The sequence below is a fragment of the Anomalospiza imberbis genome, chromosome 14 (genome assembly GCF_031753505.1).
Source record: "Anomalospiza imberbis isolate Cuckoo-Finch-1a 21T00152 chromosome 14, ASM3175350v1, whole genome shotgun sequence".
NCBI classification, from domain to species: domain Eukaryota; kingdom Metazoa; phylum Chordata; class Aves; order Passeriformes; family Viduidae; genus Anomalospiza; species Anomalospiza imberbis.
The window spans coordinates 18,262,547-18,268,471 of NC_089694.1; the positions used below are offsets into that span (position 1 = coordinate 18,262,547).

General features: G+C 48.2%; 1 long non-coding RNA gene across 1 annotated transcript; it reads left to right on the forward strand.

Moving 5' to 3' along the window:
• The first annotated feature begins 289 nt into the window (after positions 1-289).
• Positions 290-1,847, forward strand: LOC137482269 (uncharacterized). The gene is made up of 4 exons (XR_011003978.1): positions 290-315; positions 379-404; positions 741-900; positions 1,432-1,847. It is a non-coding gene; the product is annotated as an uncharacterized lncRNA (long non-coding RNA).
• Positions 1,848-5,925: the final 4,078 nt, after the last annotated feature.

Here is a 5,925-nt window from a genome sequence, read left to right on the forward strand (position 1 = left end):
GTTTAGGAACACATACCAAACTGATGCTGGTGTTTTGAGGAGCAGGTTCCATACTGAGCTGATTTAGGAGCAGATACCGAACTGATGCTGGTGTTTGAGGAGCAGGTTCCATACTGAGCTGATTTAGGAGCAGATACCAAACTGATGCTGGTGTTTTAGGAGCAGGTTCCATACTGATCTGATTTAGGAGCAGATACCGAACTGATGCTGGTGTTTTAGGAGCAGCTTCCACACCGAGCTGGATGCTCTGGGTGCAGGTTCCACCCAGAGTTGGTGTTTTAGGAGCACACACTGAGCAGGATGTTTTAGGAGCAGGTTTCACCCCGAGCTGGGTGTTTTAGGAGCAGATACCAAACTGAGCTGGTGTTTTAGGAGCAGCTTCCACCCTGAGCGGGATCCTCTGGGTGCAGGTTCCACCCTGAGCTGGTGTTTTAGGAACAGGTTCCACATTGAGCTGGATGCTCTGATTCCACCCTGAGTGTTTCAGGAGCAGGTTCCACCCTGAGCAGGATGCTCTGGGTGCAGGTTCCACACTGAACAGGATGCTTTGGGAGCAGGTTCCACCCTGAGCTGGTGTTTTAGGAGCAGGTTCCACCTGGGGCAGGGTGTTTAGGAGCAGGTTCCACCCAGAGCAGGGTGTTTAGGAGCAGGTTCCACCCGGAGCAGGATGCTCTGGGTGCAGGTTCCACCCGGAGCTGGATGTTTTAGGAGTATGTTCCACCCTGAGCACGATACTTTAGGAGCTGGCAGTAACCACCTGTAATACTTTAATTCACCCCTGTGCCCAGATTTTTCCAGGCTAGAGGTCAGGTAATGCCCTCCTCAGCTGCCACTGGTGTTCAGGGTGCTGCAGGTGGAGAAGCACTGATGGGATTGCTACAATTTGTCTCAGAATTGCATGTGAGTCCTCTCCTGTTTTGATTTTTAAAGAAAGGTTTATTTTGTATTGATTTTTTTTTTACCTTTTGAAAGCAGCACACTTTCAGATGTCTGTAATACTGACAAAATTCAAAGATGTGTTCCAGTTCCATAATTCTAAAATATGTACCAAAATGATATTTTGCAACCTCAGCATTTAACAGATCATACCAGCAGCTAATCACCACTATTAATCAGAAGAAAATCTTAATTTATACCAATTGAGGGTGTTAATATTATTTTTTAAATGGTGAATGGAAAAAAAATTAAAAACAATCTGTCTGTGAGTCAGAACCCTCCCTCTTGCAGACCAATGACTGTCAGAGCTCTGAGAGCACAAGTGGGTCCAATCCCTGTCCCCTGGGTCATCCCATCCCTTTGCTGCAGCCTGAAAATGATGAGTTAAAGCACTCTCATTTATAGCTGCTGTGTGCTAGCAAACCTGAGTACAGACCAGGCTGAAATCATGCAGTTTTGGTATAAATGCTGACACCTCTTCATTCTTTTCCACAGTTCAGAGAACTGTGAAGAAGAAGAGATTAAAAAACCAAAAAGAACCCAAAACAAACCAGAGAGGATGCACAAGATGAAGAGTACTTGGCCCCACACCTTTAATCACAGTGCAAATGTGAGTGTACCACCATGGGAGGAGTGTTTGCATTGGTGCATCTGCTTTATTTTACCCATTATTTCCACCTATGAAATAGAGGCAGTTGTGACCTTCCCTTATTTCTAGAGCTGCCATAATGCACTGGCAAGGCAGCAAGACCCTGTCTCAGCCAGGATGCAGCTGCAAAAGTGCAGGGAAAACAAACTGCTCTGGAGTTTACTAGATTGTGAAAAAGCTTGGAGGTTTTTGGGTTTGGTAGTAGCTGCATTAGCTCCTGCATCTTTTGGGGAGGAATCTTCAGTCTTTGAGCACCTTGTCCTAAAAAAGAGCTTTCCCTGGTCAGGTACACTGTGGAGACTTTGCTTCTCTTTTTACCAAGGTCGGGATTAAATGTGCTAGATGTTATTTCTTGTTGGGACTCAGATGTTTATTAGTTCTTATCTATGTCACAGTCTCACAAACCCTGAGTTCTACAGCACTTCACTCTAACAAACTGAAAATGGAGCCGGGTCTCCCTCTTTACAAGGCCTTTTAAGGCTAAATTGTCCAATTAAGAAATGACACCTGAATTATTTTTACTTTTAACCCAATAACAAACCACCCATGGCCCGCAATGTGGACTTTTTAATCTAATTACATAAAATCACCCAAACCCATGGAGAAGAAGATGAAGGACCAGCCTCTGCCCTAAAACATCCATCTTAGCTTTATATATATCACTATATTCTAAACACTTAAACTCTGTTTTCCACCATGTGATAAAACATACTTCTACTCAAACTCCACCCCCACAATCCCAGTTTTGTCATTCCATTTTGGAAGCCTTCTCCATGGCCTCAGGTCAAATGCAGTGTTCTCTTGGGGGTCAGTGCCTGCCAGCACAGAAAGTCTGAAATTCTCAGCAGCCAGGGTTCCAACAGTACCCCACATGGGGTTGTATTCTCTTGCACTCCTTTGGGTTTCTCCCACCTGAGATTGTATGGATTGTTTTTCCATGTCCTGACAGCCAGAAATGTGGCTTGTTCCTCTGGGCACTCAGGGCTCGACTGTGAACTTGTCTCTTGCAAGGACATCACCAGAAGCTGGTTTAGTGCTTCTGGAATTTCTTAAATAGAACATGAGCTGATTGAGGGGGAAAATACTTTCCCTGCGGGCTGTGAGCACAGCTCTTGGGTGCTTAAAGCACTTCCTGTGTGGTGGGAAGATTACTGAGAGGCCTTAATGAAAATTCTGGTTCCAAAGCAGCTCATCTTGGGCTCTGTTGCCAAAGGGAAGAATGTGCAGAGATGCTGGAGGAGAGCTGCTTGAAGAGGCTGGCTTGGGAAGGGTTGGTCCAGGGAGTAATTCAGGTTGGAAGGGACATCTGGATGTCACCTCTCCCATTGCCTGCACAAAGCAGGTCCAACTCTAGCAGGTGGCTCAGGGCCCTGTGCTGCAGAATTTACAGCTGTCTTGTGGTTTTGATGCCTTAAGTTTCAGCTTTCATGTTTTCTAGACTCTGTACTGCATTAGGATTGAACTCTGAACTTCAGTGTTAGCAAGTTCTCCTCACAGCTCAGTCAGACAAAACAATCCTTTTCCAGCCCCAGAACCAAGGACACCGCTGCAGCTTCAGGCCCAAAAAGTGCAAACAACAGGGAGTTGAGGAGAGCAGACTGGGAGGATGGGACTGCATCACCTGGAGCTGTAACTGGACAATTAACCCCAAAGTGGAAATGGACCAAAACTTATAAAGGTGTGAAGACTCGTGACCCTCGTCCATCTTGGGTGCAGCCTCGGCCGGGCTCTTGCACTGCCCAAGGTGAATCCTGTGAAGGCCTTTTAATAAATCCCAGCTTTATTCCTTTAACTCTGGCCAGCCTCTGTTCCAGGAGCCTCTCAGGGCATCGTTTTGAAATGCCGGAATCCTCTCCTCAGGCCCTGGCGGGCCCTGGGCTGTGTGGATGGCCCAGGGTGTGCCAGTGGGGCTGTGTGCTGCGGGACGGGGGGCTGTGACCCTGCTGTGGAGCAGCCCCAGAGGAGCTGGCAGGAGCAGCCCCAGAGGAGCTGGCAGGAGCAGCCCCAGAGGAGCTGGCAGGAGCAGCCCCCTCAGCTGTCCCTTGGCCAGGCTGAATTCCTGCTGGGGCCTGTGCTGGCCCACTGCAGGGCAGCACATGCAGAGGCAGGTGCCCGGTGCTTTCCCTGCTTGCAGCAGAGATTTTTAGGAGCTGTGCAGTGATCCTTGGTTCTTCTGCCATCGTGTGGCTGCCAGAGGGATGCGGGGCTGTGTGCTCCGTGCGGGGCAGGGGTTTGTCCCCTCAGCAGCGACAGCCGCATGAACCCGTGTTGCACATGCCGGCGAACCCAATGGGAAGAATGATGATGTCTGACTGCAGTTGAGAAGGCTGAATGATTTCTTTATTATAATTATGCTATAATGCATTAATATACTATATAAAAGAGGCTACTAAAAACTACATGCTACTTTAACTATCATATCTAACTCACTCTCAACTCATGACCCTGTTCTCCAGAGCCCAGGCACAGGTGGATCTGATCTGCCATCAGGCCCAAACAATCCACCGTGATCCAACCAAGCATTCGCTCCAGGTAAACAACTCTCCAAACATATTCCACAAGAGAAAAACAGGGAGCAGAAATTGAAATGGTTTTCTCTTTCATTTCTCTCTGTGCACCTCAATGAAAAATCCTGAGAGAGAGAGAAATGTGCTTGCCACAAACCCGAGCTCTGCTAACCAGGCTTGGCTGCCGGTTCCCCCCTCGCCTCAGCCCTCCACCAGGAAAGGGATTTACAGGACTCAGGCAGCTCGCACTCCTCGCCAGCACAGAGGAATTCTGGAGAGGACACCTCAGCTTGGGGTAGAGGTGTCTGGAAGCCTTGTCCCCACAGAGTTTGGGGCGCAGGGCACAGCCGGTGCTGTTTTCAGCCACCCAACCTGTGTCCCTCAGCAAAAGAGGACATGGACCTGTTGGTGCCAATCCAAAGGAGGCCATGAAGATGGGGATGGAGGGAGCACCTCTCCTGTGGGGAAAGTCTGAGGGAGTTGGGAGTTCAGCCTGGGGGAAAGACAGGATGACCTTATTGCAGCTTTCTGGTGCCTAAAGGAGCTCCAGGGGAGCTGGAGAGGGACTTTGGACAAGGGCCTGGAGTGACAGGACAAGGGGAAATGGCCTTAAACTGAAAGAAGTAGATTTAGACTGGATATTAGGAAGAAATTCTCCCCTGTGAGGGTGGTGTGGCCCTGGTACAGGGTGCCCAGAGAAGCTGCAGCTGCCCCTGGATCCCTGGAAGTGTCCAAGACCAGGTTGGATGGGACTTGGAGCAACTTGGGACAGTGGAAGATGTCCCTGCCATGGCAGGGGTGGGACTGGATCATGTTTAAAGCCTGTTCCAACTGAAATAGTTCCATGATTCAGCTGTGCCCTGCCTAGCAAAGCTGAGTTCCCACAGGGATGGTTACTGAGCATTTATTAGAGGCCAAGGAAAGTGACTGGAAGATGCAGAGCAAAAAAGGCAAAGCTGTTCCAAATCTTCTGATTCTTTCCAGCAATATTAGGGTGGGAATGACTGGAGTGTAAACAGGAATAGATGTGAAAGCACTGGAAACAAACCCTTGGGTGTGTGATGGGGTATAAATGGATGAAATCTAAGAATGCACCTCAGTAGGTTAAATCATATTATCCAGAGATATTATAAATAAATACAAGTTCTGTAAACCCCCTCCATCCTGCAAAGGAACAGAAAGAAGAGAGCCTTAATTTTTCAGTATTTATTTACACTAAAGCAGTGCAACTCATTAATTTATGACTGATTTACGGTCTTGCACATAAAATGTATGACTGCAAGGAGCTGAAGTTATACTTCCACAACTTTTGTGAAGAGAAGGAGAGAGCAAGGTGGTCCAAGAAGACCATTTATAAAGAGGGAGGGAGGAAGAGAAGGAAGAGGCAGGAGGACATTTCCTTTCCCAGCTGTGATGCACTGAAAGGAGGAGTGATGCAGCTGGGAGATGAATGTGACAAGCACTGCTGCCTCTGATCCCACAGCACAGCAGTGGGATCTTCCCAACAAGCACTCGAGTGAAAAGCAGCACTTCTTTACCTTCAGAGCATCCTTGTGTGGGGTGGTCTTGTCCTTCTCACAAAGGCTTAAAGTCCTTCCTCTCTTTATTGACACAGCACCTCTCGTGTTGGTCCCTTGTGAGGAACTCAGTAAAACTGCTGTCAGAAGTGATGCCTTGTGCAGGCTGGCCTAAAACAGAGCTGGACAGAGTTAAAGAATAAAGCAGGGATTTATTAAAAGGCCTCAATTGATCCACCTTGGGCAGCACAGAGCCCAGCCAGGGCTCCACCCAAGATGAACCAAAATGGTCACAAAATGCACAATGGCTCACGGG